This window comes from Podarcis filfolensis, assembly GCF_964270895.1.
Source record: "Podarcis filfolensis genome assembly, chromosome: 6".
NCBI classification, from domain to species: domain Eukaryota; kingdom Metazoa; phylum Chordata; class Lepidosauria; order Squamata; family Lacertidae; genus Podarcis; species Podarcis filfolensis.
In genome coordinates, this window is record NC_139609.1 from 36,196,421 (window position 1) to 36,211,804 (window position 15,384).

The following is a 15,384-nucleotide window of genomic DNA, read 5'->3' on the forward strand; positions in this document are numbered from 1 at the left end:
ACCCCATAAAATTACCGGGGATGGCCCCCACAAAGAACTGGAGCCTGAACTGGTTAGTCTTAGAGGTGCCACACAGAACTTCTAATAAGCCCCACCTGCTGATCTTTTTTCAGCCCCTACCCCAACTTATTCACTTCTATGTCTTCTCCTCAGGATGTGTAGGAGACAAGGGTTAAAATCAACACTCATCTATGCAGCTCCTTGGGCTGTTCACTGTCAGCTTATGTCTCGGGTCTGTGAGGATAAAATGTGGAGAGGAGAAGCATGAATGTGATGAAAGGAAACCAGATTCACATTTATTAATTGGTTCAACACAGAGTAGCTGGTCATGGGAAGATAACAACATGAACAAACCAGTTATAATGGGTCTGGTAGCTACCTCGTGCTGCAATTCTAACCATGTGTACTCTGAAATAAGTCCTGCTGAATTCAATGGAGCTTACTCCTGAGTAAGTGGGGTTAATTTATTAACTGCATGTATATCACCTGCCCAAATGGGAATTCCCTGGGTTTCTCCCAAAGCAAAATGAAACAATAGTCAGACGGATTTAGTACACATGCACAGGGGACAACATGGAAATAGCTTTAACTATTATTTTTGAGTAAGATGGAGGCAGTGAAGACACTGTTCAGAGGAAGGATCCAAAGAAAGGATAGGGCCTGAGCATGTTTAAGAGGGAAGAGAGAGATTAAGGATTCTAACAAGCAAACAAAGGCAAATATGCATTCTGTTCTGCTCTGCTCATCTTGCCCCCCCCCCCCCATACACATACAAATATGTTGCACTTTAAACTGGAAACAAAATTAAGTTAAAAATAAAGTTTGAAATGTTCCTACTGGACAGCTTTCTCTTTCTACAAATTTCTTTCTGCAGACTCTAAATTCAAACACATGCAGGAAGAATGTGTGGTTCTGATTCACGTATGAACACCTGAAGTAGAATGCATGATTCTGATTGGCTTAGGGTAGGTGATGATTGGATGAAAAGTGATGTGTTTATATTTACTTAGTCCTTATCTTGTCCCTGAAGTTGTTTTGAAAAAGAGAGGGAGAGAGGAAACAGTTATGCAGGTATTTCCACAGCAAATTAAAGGACCTATGTTGTTTGCTTCCTTTTAATAAGATATAAGTAACGAGTGCAAGTTTCTTTTTTACTGCAACCTGATATGAAAAGCTAAAGCCTGCATTTTCAATCACAATCTTCCTTTCTTTAAAAGAATAGATCAGACTTTTGGATCCTCTCTTGAAATGGGCTATTTTGGAAAGTAGTAAAAGGTAAGTAACTTTATTTTATTGAACACAAATGGTTCTATGAAAGAAGGTGGTTTTTTTAAAAAATCCTTTTATCTCTCTCTACATTAAACTTCCAGTATGTGGTGGCTAGCCTTTAGGAAACTGGCTAAGTTTGACATCTGGAGAATAAAATACTGCATTGCTAGGTCCTGAAGACTTTCATATAATCTTCATTATGATATTTTTGGCATCGCATGCCACATAAATATTCATGTTTTTGAAGATACTTCCTATTTCTATAGATTTCTTTGTCGTATGCAGGTGCAATTATAGATTCATGAATACAGCTAATCACTTATAATACTTAACAGGAATGAAGCCATTGCAATAAAACCCTTCCTGATTTTTTCTGATGATGCCGTGGGCTTAGTGAATGGATTCAAGGATGAGGGATACTGTCAAAAGGACTGTGGAGAATATCTTATTAAAGCTGCTTCCCGGTTTCATTTTATAAGAAGAAGAAAGATTTTGTGCAGTCAAAAGCAGTGCTGTTCTCATACATGTGCTGATCACTGAATATCCCAGGTTGCATTAAGCCCACCCCATCAGCCCACCAGACCTCACAGAAAGCAGAAAGTGCTGGGTCTTTACTATAATGAGAACTTGCAAGTCCAGTTTCAATTCTAGTTGGCAGAGGACCCTAACTCTCACAGAATTCCTGTTAGGCTCATAAGTAAATTCAGGAAATTATGAACATTCCCCACTCCTTCCCATTTTCTAACCATTAGCAGCAATTTGTCATTTTCACACCATACCACTCTAAACCATTGTGGCTTCCTCCAAACGATTCTGGGAGCTGTAGTTTAAGGGTGCTGTTGGGAGACCCCGCTTCCCCTTCCAGAGCTACAGTTTCCAGAGAGGCTGAACAGTCAAGCATTCTTCATAGAGAACTCTGAGAGTTATAGCTCTGTGAAGAAAACAGGGGTCTCCTTAAATCTCTCAGCACTCTTAATAAACTACAGCTCCCAGGATTATTGGGGAAAAGCCATGACTATTTCAGTTGGCATTCAAATGCTTTAAATATATGGTGTGATGTGGGGAAAGGGAGGCAGGAGCAGAAGGGATGTTCTTCCAGTCTACATGAGCCTGAAAGTGTTACTAACAGGAGAGTTCTATTGCAAAGATATAATAATAATAATAATAATAATAATAATAATAATAATTTATACCCCACCCATCTGCCTGGGTTTCTCCAGCCACTCTGGGCGGCTCCTAGCAGAATATTAAAAACACGATAAAACATCAAATTTAAAAACTTCCCACAATATCTGGGAATGGTTAGCGCCCTTAGGAACGGTTCTTTTACAAAGTGTTTGGAGACTGTGGGTCTGCTAAAGCATATTCCTGATGCTTTTCAAATAACTAAATAAAACTTGGACGGGCAGGATGTTTACTTTGCTGCCATTTTTTTTTTTTTAATGTGTTTATTCATGCATGGTTTTTTTAATTAATAAAGGATATTATTATTTTGACCACAGTTGTATAAGTCGCTTAAAGCACTGGATGAGGTGGGATAAAAGCATTCCAAATAAATAAATACACATAAGCTAAGTAGTTCTATGCATGAGTTATTGACTTGTGGAGGATAAGGCTATGTTCCACCTCCACTGTCGGAGGCAGGTTGACCCTGAATACCAGTTTCTGGGAGTCACAAGTGGGGAGAGAGAGCCAGGGCACTCAGATCCCTCTTGGGGGCTTCTCATGGGCAAATGGTTGGCCACTGTGAGAGCAGGATGCTGGCCTAGATGGGCCATTGGCCTGATTCAGCATCCTGTTCATCTTATGTCATTGGGGATTGAAAACCTAGCTGCAATTACAAAAGAGCAGAAAAGACTTTTTATGTATACAACAACAGCCGCACGGATATTACTAGCCCAGAGATGGAAAGAAGACAAAGTCCCTACCAGAGCAGGGGCAGAGGAAGGGGGTGCAGTGGGTGCGGGTCTCCCCGGGTGTCACCACTGAGGGGGTGACAAAATGCAGGGCGGCACTCACCGTGGGGCCTGCAGCACGCCTGAGCCATGCATCTCCCCTGGGAGTGACACGGTGGCTTGGGCACCCGCAGACTCTGCGCCGCCCCCAAACAGTCACCCCATTGCCTCCCCCCTCAGCCGTAGGGGGGCTAAGTGGGAGGAGGCAGGCAGACTCCTCAGAGGCCCCAACTCGCCCCACAGGCGGCTGACCCCACCCCTGGGCACAGGGCATGCACGCCACCCCAGGTGCCTGATCGGCTTGCTCTGCCACTGTACCAGAGAAGAATGGCAAACAAAGCTGTTGGATTATGCAGAAATGGCAAAACTGACCGGACAGCTCAGAAACCAAGAAGAGCAAACTCCAATAAAGAATGGGGGGAAATTATAATTTACATGAGAGACCACTGTAACCAGATGAAAACATTAGCAGGATTGCAATAGCACTTGTAATGTAGACGATACTCTGGATAAAATGGAGAGACATAAATTTTGGATGATGAAATAATACGCAGTTGAAAAGGTTTATTACAATAGGACCCATGGAAGGGAAGGTGGGAAGTCTCTAGAGATATCTCTAAATATGGATATGTACTTTGCATTGTTATAACTCTACACTTGTAAAATAAAAATTAAAATTATTTTGAAAGAAAAGAAAACCTAGCTGGAATTACATCAGTCAAGGTCTGGCTTTGTAAGTTGAAATTCATAGGTGCACCACCAAGTGTAAAGTTATGGTCAGGAACAACACAGGAGCAGAAAAGGAAACACTTATTTGTTTATTTATTTCCCTGTATTTTGGTTTCAACGTTTTTTTTAACCCAGTGTGGAAATAGGCTTCTTTATTTTAAACTTTATTTTAAACCTGCACTCTCTGCTGCATTGTTTAACTTAATAGTGGTGTTGTTCATTAAATAAAAGAAGGGAAGCAACCCATTAAACTCCTTCCCAAAATAATTACCCATTTAGTGCATCTGCCTTATCTGTAATGATGGTCATTTACTGGCATTTCTTCCTGTCAATACTTGTAAATGAAACAAGATTCAGGTTTCCATTTTACGATGCCATCAGGATTTTGCAGCTCTTCCCTGATTGCATATTATATTCCTTTTGTAATATTTGTAATAGGGCTCTGGAGTAGTAACTGGCCTATTTTGTTACATGCTGCCCGGGATTTATGTGCCTCTCTGCTTCAGAACTGGTTTTGGTTCTGGAAAGATGTGGATTATTCTTTTCGCCCAGAAATATCACCATTATTAGCTCTTCGAACTGCATTAAATGTCTGCAATTTGCCTTTATACACTGCATTCCTTTTCTAGTAAAAGAAATGAGTTTCGCTACTAGCTTCAGTTGAAGGTGGATGGTCCCTTAAATATTTTTAATGCATCAAATTTTTTTTAAAAAAGTGGTGGAAGACTGTTTAGCATATATACCTGTATCTGGGGCAGGGGAGAGTGTATGGTAGTTGTAACTTTCATTTCTAGCTATAAGACGGAGTATATAGAATCAGAAGTGTCCTTTACATTGGGTGGGATACAAAGCCTGCCATGCATCAGACCGCATATTCATTGGAAACACTTAAATCTCTGTCCAAGTCACTGTTTTTACATACTTGACTTAAAATAAAATTTTGCAGGTGCTATATGCAACCCTCCTTGTTCTTCGTTCCTGCTCATTGGAGGCGGAGAAACCCGGAGCATAATAACTTGGTGGGTTTCTCCAGCCACCCAGACAGGCTGGGGAAACCCAGCCACATGGGTGGGGTATGATCATCATCATCATCATCATCATCATCATCATCATGAGTTTCGGATCACTGGACCTCTAGGGAAAGGACACAGCATGAGATGCAAAGCTGATATGTTCAGCAACAGTTCTGTAACTCTAGCAACATCTAATTTTAGCCTGAGTTTAATAATAATAATAATGACGCTGATAATAATACGAGGCCTACATACAACATCTGCATTCCTATGACACAAATCCCTTTGGGGTTTCATGGGGTTTTTGAAGTTATGGCCACGTGCTTATGAAATTATCGTTATTATGAAGTTTAAAGTAAAGAACCATAGCAAATGCTCTTAAAATATTATATCACTTTCTTATAATTAATTCTTGATTTTATGCATGTGCAACACTTTTGCCTCCTAATGAAAGTCCTGATTCACCTTTTTGAACACACTCTGAATCCAAAATTCCAAAGAGCAACATACGTATAACTTAAACGAATGAGCCTTAATTCACAACAAAATATGCAAACTAAACCCATCTGTATTTATGCAGGGTGCTAAAATGAATGGAGAGCCTTTCCAGACTGTGAAGAGTCCCGGCTCCCGCCTTCTGAGAAGCAGAGGTGATAGAGGAGGCGGAGCAGCTGCGCTCATCCTGCTTGCTATTTAGTAATGCTTGAAGAGGGCTTTTGTCTCCTGTCACTGAAATCTAAAATGGTATCTGCATATAGAGTGCATATTTTTGAATTATTTGGCTGAATCCATTCCTATATGTTCCTGACTGAGTTTTAAATGCAGAACATGCCTGATTCACGGAGGATTTGTTTCCATTCTCTTCCTCTTCCTTTTCATTTTCTATTTTACTCATATGAGATGGTTGTTTCTTTGAAAAGCAAATGCTGCTTGCTCCTGAATGTAAGCTTCTGTCTGAGCTGTGCCCATGGCTACACGCACCAGGAGCCAGCGGAAACTCTCCTATTGGAGCTGCAGCAGGGAAACCCACCCAGCCGGGACCCAGCCCAACTCCACCCTTACAGCACCAGAGGTGCAACTGGGGCTCACTGTGGAGAGGCCTCAAGCCCAGATATCGTTTGTAGCACAAACTCTCTCTCTTGCAGGGCCCAAGTGTGTTGAAGCTGGGGGTAGCAGGGCCTAAGCATGGTGAAATTGGCATAAACACAGGACAACCACATCATACCCTCCCACACCAGAGTGAGGCAAATCAGGACACATCCTTGATGGAGGCTGTACCCTCTCTCATTCATGTCCCACCCTGTCTCTTGGGTCCCTCCCTTCCTCACACATTCGCCCGCAGTCTCCACCACCGATGTGTCCTCCGCCACTGCTGCAGCCACCACTGCACTTCCAGAAGCTTCCGGAAATGTGCCGCTGGCTTCCGGAAGTACATCAGCTGGAACATAACAGCAGAAGGAGGAAGAAGAGTAGGCAATACGCAGGAGCAAACTAAGCTGGTGTGTCTTTTGGTTCTATGCTCTCCATGCAGAAGCCAAAATGGGACATTCGGGATTGAGGTCAGAAGCCATGGCCGCTTCTGTCATTCTGGGGTGTCTTGCTTAAAACAGGACAGTTGCACAGTGTGCCATATGTGATTTTAACAGGCCACAGTTTTATTGATTACAGCTATCAACAGGGTTTGGCACAGGCAATAAGTGTGTATCTTGAATCAACCAGCCCACCTGCTGGTTGATTATTATGGCAGGATTAACCAAGGTTACAGTACACCCTGTGATGCACAACACTAACTCCAAGTGCCCACACTTCCTTGGGAAAGAGGTTTGGCTCTGGCTGAGCCCCAGGCAAATGAGCTTGAAAATGATCCTCCTGAAATTGATACAGAGCATCCACTATGTTGTTGTCGAGCCAGCAAGCAGTGGAGCACATATGCCCATAACAAGTGGAGAACCCAGTTCATCCAGGAAGACTCCTTTGCCAGAACCCCCCCCCCCCCGGCCTGGTTGTCAGACCAAAAGCACACCCTAGAGTTGCAGAATAATTCCGCCAAAATTTGTACTGCTACCAGGATGGGAATTCCAAGTAGGTGTGAATAGGCCAACATTCCGTATTTACTCGAGTCTAATGTGCCATCAAATCAAATGCACACCTCAGTTCTCAGAACCTTGAAACCAAAAAAAAGCATTTGTTGGCAAATGTAAATGTGTAATTGAATCTAATGTGCACCTTAATTTTTGCAACATACTTTGAGAGAACCCTGCAGACATAAGAAAATGTTTTTACAAGTATTATAAACAACTGTATAAAAAGGATAAAGAGGATTTGGTAAAAAATGAGCAATTTATCAAGGTTAATAGTTTGCAGTAGATTCCGGAAAATAAAAATATCCTACTAAAAGGTTTAATAACAAGACAGGAAGTGGAACAGGCGATAAATTCAATGCAACTTGGCAAGGCACCAGGACCTGATGGTCTATCAGCGAAATATTATAAGACTCTGAAAGATTGGCTTATTAAACCTCTGGTAGAAGTATCTAATATGATTCTGCGAGGGGGCAAAGCACCTGAAACCTGGAAAGAAGCTTATATTACTCTGATTCCCAAACAGGGCCAAGATAGATCTAATGTTAAAAATTACAGACCAATTTCCTTACTCAATGTGGATTACAAAATTTTTGCAAGTATATTGGCTAACAGGCTAAAGAAGGTTTTCTTTTTTATATAAATTTTTATTAAGTTTTACACAAATATCTCCAATTGACAATTCCCAATTAACATCTTTTTCTCTTTTGGACTTCCCTCAGCTTCTCTGACAATCATATTTGAGTATATTATCTACGCATTCCCAAAATTAATATCACCTTTTAAGATACCTTTACAAACATATTTGCATTCTTGCAATATTCCTTATTCTTTCACAAAGCTTCTTTAAAACCCACTAGCATTGTTTGCTGATCACATACACTTTTCAAATACTCAGAAAATTTTCCCCAATCCTCAATGAACTTGTGATCTCGTTGATATCTTATTTTTCCAGTTAGTTTGTCCAGTTCTGCATAGTCCGTTAACTTCATTCTCCATTCTTCAAGAGTCGGTAGTTCTTCCTGCTTCCATTTTTGGGCCATTAATATTCTCGCTGCAGTAGTTGCATACTGAAAGAGTTTATGATCCTTTCTATTTATTTCATTTCTTGTCATTCCTAAAAGTAAGGCTTCTGGTTTCTTTACAAAATTATATTTCAACATCCTCTTTAACTCACTATATATCATCTCCCAAAACCCCCTCACTTTCTTGCATTCCCACCACATGTGAAAAAATGTTCCTTCTTTCTCTTTACATTTCCTTTTTTTTATAATATATTTATTAAGGTTTAGGAATTTATATAAAACAGAAAAAACAGAACAATAAAAAACAAAAACAATAAAAATACATACAATCCAAAAAAAACACATACAAAACAAGTATAGTTTCCATCCCTTATATTCATAAAACTTACTTTCCCGACCTCCTCATACCTCCCCTTTCTGTATTCCATTCTCTAATTAAGTCAATTCAGCAAATCCTTTCCCTGATTTCTATATAATTTTTAACCTTTCTTTTCTTAATCACATAATCATTACAGCTTTTAACCCCTTAATTGCTGAATCAACATCGTTCTAGCCTTCAATAATTTTGCAATGTTTCTTAAGATAGTCCTTAAGTTTCTTCCAATCTTCTTCCGCCATCTCTTTTCCCTGGTCTCGAATTCTGCCGGTCATTTCTGCCAGTCCCATATAGTCTACATTTCCAACACTTATTACATGTTTTAAACATTTTTGCTAATTTAACAGGTGTAATGTACCATCTATATACCATTTTCATAACATTTTCCTTTAAGGTGGTGCATGCTGTAAACTTCAGATTATCATTCCATACTTTAGCCCAGTCTTCAAAATAAATATTGTAACCAAAATCTCTGGCCCAGTGAAACATTACCGACTTAACATCCTCGTCCATCGTATACCATTCCAATAACATTTTGTACATTTTAGAGATTATCTTACAATCATTATTCACAATTTCTGTTTGAAATTTTGAGTCTTTTTCTATATAACCCTTCTCTTTCAACTCTTTTTTAAACATATCATTTATCTGATAGTAGTGCAGCCAATCGAATACATATTCTTTAATTTGTTCATATGGCTTCATTTTCCATTTCTCTCCTTCTTTAACCACCAATTCTCCATAAGTGATCCAATTCCCTCTCATATTAGTTTTCTTAACACTCATAACCTCTAGTGGGGACAACCAGTGTGGAATTCCTGATTCCAATAAATTTTTATATCTATCCCATACTTCAATTAACAATCTTCGGAAGATGTGGTTTTCAAAAGCTTTATGACTCTTCTTTTTCTCCAACCATAAACACGCGTGCCACCCAAATCTGTTATCAAATCCTTCTAAATCCAATAATTTTGTATTCCTTAATTTTATCCATTCTTTTAACCAACATAGACATGATGCTTCATAGTAAAGTTTCAAGTCTGGCAGAGCAAAGCCTCCTCTTTCTTTTGCATCTGTTAATAACTTATATTGAATTCTTGGCTTTTTGCCCTACCAGATATATTTTGAAATCACTCTTTGCCACTCTTTAAAGATCATTGTCCCCTTAAGTATCGAAATCATCTGAAATAAAAATAACATCTTTGGGAGTACACATATCTTAATTGTTGAAATTCTGCCCCAAAAGGATAACTTCAACCTTCCCCACACCTCCAAATCTTTCTTAATTCCATTCCATACCAGTATATAATTGTTCTGGAACAAATCAATATTTTTTGGAGTTAGCCATATTCCCAAGTATTTTACTTTTTTCGCTACTTCAATACCTATTTGTTGTTGCATTACTTCTACCGTAGCTTAGTCCATATTTTTTGCTATAACTTTAGTTTTTTTCCTATTTAATAAAAATCCTGCCACATTACCAAATTGTTCAATTTCTTCTAACACTTCAGTTGCACTTTTCATCGGATCCTCCATCATTATTACCAAGTCATCTGCAAAGGCTTTTACTTTATATTCATTCTGACCTACTGTCACCCCTTTTATTTTCTCATTTTTCCTGATTGAATTCAGAAAGACTTCCAGGACCGATATAAACAACAGTGGTGAGAGCGGACATCCCTGTCTTGTACCTTTCAATATTTTCACCTCCTCCGTAATTACATTGTTCACAATCAATTTTGCTCTTTGTTCCGTATAAATTCCCTTTATTCCATTAAAGAAATCATTCCCTATCTCCATATATTCTAAGTTCTTTAACATAAAATCCCATGGTATATTATCGAATGCCTTTTCGGCATCCACAAACATCAGAATTGCTTGTTTCTCATTCCTGGCTGTCAGATATTCCAAAATATTAATTATATTCCTCACATTATCTTTCATCTGCCTGCCTGGAAGGAAACCTGCTTGATCTTCATGAATGATTTCTTGTAATACTTTTTTTAGTCTTTTCGCCATTATTCCTGCAAAAATTTTGTAATCTGTATTCAACAATGAAATTGGCCTATAATTCTTTACTTGTGTTAAATCCGCATCTTGCTTTGGGATAAAGGTTATAAAAGCTTCTTTCCAAGTCTCTGGAATATCTCTTTCTTTCAAAATATTGTTCATTACTTCTTTCAGTGATACCGTCAGGGTATGTCTCAGCTCTTTATAGTAACTTGCGGTAAATCCATCTGGTCCCGGGGCCTTCCCTTTTTTCAGCTCTTTTATAATCTCTTTTATCTCCTCGTTGTCAATTGGGGTGTTCAGTCTGTCTTTCTTTTCTGTCGGGATCTTTTGCACCTCTTTTTCTTTTAAAAATCTCTCTATTTTCCTCATATTGTTCTTTTCTTTGCTTCTATACAGTTGTCTATAAAAATCCAGGAATCCCTTTTTAATACCCTTTGGATTGTTTATTTCTTCTCCTTCCACCATAATTTTGTTAATTGTGCTTTGTTCTTTCCTTTTCTTAATTTGCCAGGCAAGCCATTTACCAGATTTATTAGCGAATTCAAAATTTCTTTGTCTTAACCTTTTAATGTTCCACTCCACCTCTTTATTTATTATCATAGCGAATTGTGTTTGCAAAACCTTAATACTTTGTTTAATTTTTGAATTATTTGGTTTTTTAATTAATTTTTGCTCATTGTCCGTTATCTGTTTTAAAATTTCTTTCTTTTCTTTCTCTCTGTTCTTCTTTTTGATTGAATTCTGTTGTATAAAAAAGCCTCTCATCACTGCCTTGCTGGCGTCCCAGACTGTACTCATCTTTGTACCTTTGTTACAATTATCCACAAATTATTCCGTCAGCTTCTTTTTCGCATCTTGCACAATTTTTTGATCGTCAAAGAGGTAATCATTCATTCTCCATCTAAATGTTCTTTCTTCAAAACCTTTCATCTCCAATTTAATCGGACTGTGGTCTGAAATTACTCTTGGTTGAATTTCAATTTGAAGGATTCTTGGAGTTAATTCATTAGAAATCCAAATTTGATCGATTCTCGACATTGACTGATTTGGTTCTGAGTAAAATGTAAACTGTTTCTCAAGTGGATGTCTCAATCTCCAAATATCAATCAGGTTACAATTTTTTGACATTTCAAAAAAGGTTTTGGGTAGTTTACCTTCTTTAGACCCTTTATCTCTTAGTCTGTCCATTTCTGTTGAAACTACACCATTCATATCTCCCCATCATAATTATCTTTTGGTCCATATATTCTAACAACCTTTCTTCCAAATTTTTATAGAAATCAGTCTTATTTCCGTTAGGTGCATAGATTCCAGGCTAAAGAAGGTTTTATCTGAGTATATCCACAAGGACCAGGCAGGATTTCTGCCTGGAAGACATATGAAAAATAATATTAGAAATATAGTGGATATCTTTGAAAAGTTGGAAGCAAGAAAGAGTTGTAAAGCTATGTTACTGTTTATTGATGCAGAGAAGGCATTTGACAATGTATCTTGGAGTTTTATGTTACATAATTTCAAGAGTATGGGGGTTGGCCAAGATTTTCTAAATGGTATTAAAGTGATCTATTAGGAACAAAAAGCTAAAATTATTGTAAATAATGTGGTTTTGGAGGAAATTAGAATTGAGAAGGGAACCAGGCAAGGGTGCCCACTTTCCGCTCTGCTGTTTATTTCAGTCCTAGAGGTCTTGCTAAGTATGATTAGAAAGGATGAACAAGTTAAAGGTATTACAGTAGGATCCAAACAATATAAATTAAAAGCCTTTGCAGACGATTTAGTATTGACACCACAAGATCCAGACTCCAATGCAGTTAAAGCAAGGGAGCTGATACAAGAGTTTGGACAGGTAGCAGGATCAAAACGAAAGTATTAGAGAAAAATCTGGAAAATGATGGGGAAAAAATATTACAAGAAAAGACGGGCCTAGATTTTGTGAAAAAAGTTAAATATTTGGGGGTGAACCTGTCTGGGAAAAATGTGAACTTGTATAAAGATAATTATGAGAAACTATGGAATGAAATTAAGAGAGATTTGGAGATATGGTCAAGTTTAAAATTGTCATTAATGGGCTGGATTTCAGTGGTTAAGATGAATGTGCTGCCGAAGATGCATTTTTTGTTCCAAGCCCTCCCAATCATAGATAATGCAAAATGTTTTAAAGATTGGCAGAAAGCTCTATCTAGATTTATCTGGCAGGGGACAAAACCCAGAATTAAATACAAACTGCTTACAGATACTAAATAAAGAGGGGGATTCTCCCTGCCAGATTTAAAAATTTATTTTGAAGCAGCAGCGCTCTACTGGATTAAAGAGTGGATGCTATTAGACGATACAGACGTACTAGATTTGGAGAGGTTTGACAATGTGTTTGATTGGCATGCATATTTATGGTATGACAAGGTAAAGGCCCCAAGGTGAAAGACTTATGGGAAAAGATTTACAATGAATTGAAAAAGAATGTTGAAATATACATTTATAAAGAAACCAAAGGCCTTTCTTCTTGGAATAACAGGTTTGGAATTGCCCAAAAAAGATGTTAAATTATTTTTGTATGCCACAACTGCTGCTCGAATTTTATTAGCGAAAAAGTGGAAAACGCAATAATTACCTACAGTGGAAGAATGGCAGATGAAGATGATGGAGTTTTCGGAGCTAGTCGACCTAACCGGAAGAGTCCGCAACCAGAAGGAGGAGGAGTATCAGGAAGAATGGATAAAATTTAATGATTATTTAGTTAAATATGTAAAATTAAATTAATTGGAAATAGCTTGCAGATATTTAATTGGCTTAGGATTTCATATAAGTTAAGTGATGAATCAATATGTTTAATTTTAAAATTAAAGGATATAAGGATGTGATGTTAAAGTTTAAGTTAAATTTCATAAGAACTTTGATTTGGAAAACCGTTAAAAGGAAGTGCATGGAAATTCAACCAAGGGGAAGCGAGGAAGTCACTTAACAATGTTAATAAGTGTAATTTTAATAAGGTTATGATCCATGTTTGTTTATTTGTTTGTTTGTTTTGTTTATAATTTTGCGAAAAATAATAAAAAATATAAAAAATAAAATAAAATGTGTTCCCTGATTATCCTGCTAAGCGGATACCAGGGGAGGGGTGGTGGTTCTCCGAATCTATATAGCTGGACTCCTGGGAATCCTTGTCTGATAAAACATCACTGCCCCCTCCCAAACTGCCACTGTGCCCTGATTTTCACATGTGTATATATGTGTTTATTGAAATGCTTATGCCAGTTTAAATTAAAGTCCTGTAAGCCAAAGAAGCTGAAACAGATTTCAGAATGCCAAGGACTAGAAGTGGTCACAGAATGAGCCCATTAGCAATCGTATGCTTACCTTGTTCACATGTAACCCTATAGCACATCATTCCAAAGACATTGACCAAAAATAACACAATTCTAAAGCAATTTCCTTCCAACGAGACTGTTTAGTATCTAATTATAATAATTAAATGTCATTTAATTAAAGCACTTCTCCTAAGTGGGTCTTTGCAGCATCACATTAGCTGGCTCATTTGGATTATCACATATTGTTTCCATCTATGATATCATGCATAGTTGGAATAAACTTCTGAATTTTAATGAGCTTTCTACCAGTGGCTGTTATACTTGCCACATGCCAAGCGGCTGAGCACACATCGCTTAAGCCATGACTTCACTGCTGTGTTTTCCCTAACAGAGTTTGTAACTTGTCATTTAATATATCTATTCCATACTGTCTTGTTATCATTGACTATATCACAGAGGGAACTGTTTTCGTGGAAGAGCTGGAGGCCTTTTGCATGTTTAAAACATAAGTTGTTTGTGGTTTTTTTAAAAAAAATACATTTACACATTTTATCTCCCTTAACTGTCATTGCTAGATTTTTTCTTTAAGTGCCTTAAGGTACCTCCAAATGGCTCAGAATTGACCAAGTACAAAGCTGAATTTGGGCCGGTTCCCAGATGGATCAAACATGCAGTGGTTTTCTAGATACATCATTTAGCCTTGGAGGTGGGAAACGTTTGCCTTAGATTTTGTTTATATGGTTTTACAGGTGTTTACCTTTGCAAACATTATCTTACGCATTATAAGAAATTTTATTTATTTATTTATTTATTTATTTGCATTTCTACCCACCTGTTTCCCCAAGATGCTCAAGGTAGCATACATAGTTCTCATCCCCACACCTGTGAAATAGGTTAGGGTGAGAGATAGTGACTGGCCCAAGGTCACCTAGTGAGCTTCATGGCCGGGTGGGGATTTGAACCCCCATGTCCTAGCCTGACACTCTAACCACTACACCACACTGGCTCACAATGGCTGTATTTCTTTCAAAATGCAGCAATCCTGTACTTACTCATCTGCTGGTACTGTTTAAGTCAGTTTCAGCACATGTAACCAATTGGAAATAAATATCACACTGGCCCTTCTAGTTTTCCTTTGATTTTGCTCTCATGGCAAAAATGGAGCCTGCGCTTAGATTAAAAGCTTCCTGTCCACGTTGTTGTTTCAGCATCAGGAGTGAGCTGTGGACATTGGGAAGTAATAATTTCAGTTCCTCCGCACATATGTAAAATGCTTTTTCTTTCTTACTGAATGGACACACAGACACACAATCTTCATTGGAAGGAAAGCTTCTGGGTAAGGAGTCTTGGATGTGATTTGAAAGATGACGTGAGCTTTGTCACCTTTCAGTTCAGACCTGCTAGGCGGTTAAACTTCCTGTTGCAAACCAGTTGCTCTGAAAAGGAGAAGCATTAATGATATATTCCTCACATGGTCATCATGGGCTACGGGGCAAAGTTGTGCTCTATCAGGTGGGAAAGCTTAGAAACACGGAGCACCGGAAGGTCTAGTAAAGGCAGATGCAAACACAGCTGTTGTGAAAGTTAATATTTGGAATATTCTGCCACCCAGGCACAT

At 38.3% G+C, this 15,384-nt stretch overlaps 1 protein-coding gene across 1 annotated transcript in view; it reads right to left on the reverse strand.

Annotated features, from left to right (window-relative positions):
* Positions 1–299: 299 nt before the first annotated feature.
* Positions 300–15,384, reverse strand: part of LOC310765695 (uncharacterized protein) — a 557,351-nt gene continuing 542,266 nt past the window's right edge. Inside the window, exon 5 of the mRNA XM_083621071.1 lies at positions 300–408. The gene's annotated coding sequence lies outside the window, so the exon portion shown is untranslated. The remainder of the gene's footprint in view (positions 409–15,384) is intronic.